Source organism: Phyllostomus hastatus, unplaced genomic scaffold (assembly GCF_019186645.2).
Source record: "Phyllostomus hastatus isolate PE091 unplaced genomic scaffold, TTU_PhHast_1.1 phas_contig_29, whole genome shotgun sequence".
NCBI classification, from domain to species: domain Eukaryota; kingdom Metazoa; phylum Chordata; class Mammalia; order Chiroptera; family Phyllostomidae; genus Phyllostomus; species Phyllostomus hastatus.
Window position 1 is genome coordinate 2,220,951 of NW_025333835.1, and position 800 is coordinate 2,221,750.

Sequence of the window (800 nt, forward strand, 5' to 3'; positions counted from 1 at the left end):
AAAATAAATGTGTACATATATACACATTTATTTTAAGGAATTAGCTCATGCTATTATGGATGCTAATAAGTCCAAAATCTGCAGGGTCAGGCATGCAGTGGGGAGGGAACACACCATGTGCTAATACCCGCCCCCCTACTACTGCCACCTCTTTCTTCTGCTACTCCTTGTGTTGCTTATGTGCTCATTTGATTAGGACCTGGTACTTCTTTTGTGAAGAGACAGCTGAGGAGATTCTGACACTTGCCATGGCCTATGAAAAGCCCAAGGAAGGAGTCAAAACTGAGAACAACAATCATATGGCAGGCAGGATGGTTCTGTGGTGAAGATTAAGATTAAGAGTGGCATACACCACTTAGTAAACTAGTGAAAGCCTATTGTGAAGAACAGAGTTTGCAAATGATGTATATCAGATTTGGATTTAACAGGCAGCCAATCAATGAAACAGACACACCTGCACAGTTGGAAATGGAAGATGAAGATGCAGTTAATTTGTTCAAGCAGCAAACAGGAGGTTTCTACTAAAAGGGGAACCTGTTACTTGACTCCAGAACTTGATTCCTCAGACCAAAAAGACATTCATTCTCAGTTTGAAAACCTCCATTTAATTCTACCACAACCTGACTACTATAGTATAGTTTTCTCTGTCCTTTCATTTCTCCCTTTCTGTTTCCTTTATTGTACATTAAGCAATATATGTGCACAAGCATTTTCATTTTTTAAAACTAAATGGGCTGTGGTATGTTTTGATGGAAATGGGAAGGGAAAAATACTGGTTTTATGAAAATATCTCCTTTCTC

General features: G+C 38.9%; 1 pseudogene; it reads left to right on the top strand.

Moving 5' to 3' along the window:
* The first annotated feature begins 248 nt into the window (after positions 1-248).
* On the top strand, positions 249-525 carry LOC123818890 (annotated as a pseudogene).
* The last annotated feature ends 275 nt before the right edge of the window (positions 526-800 follow it).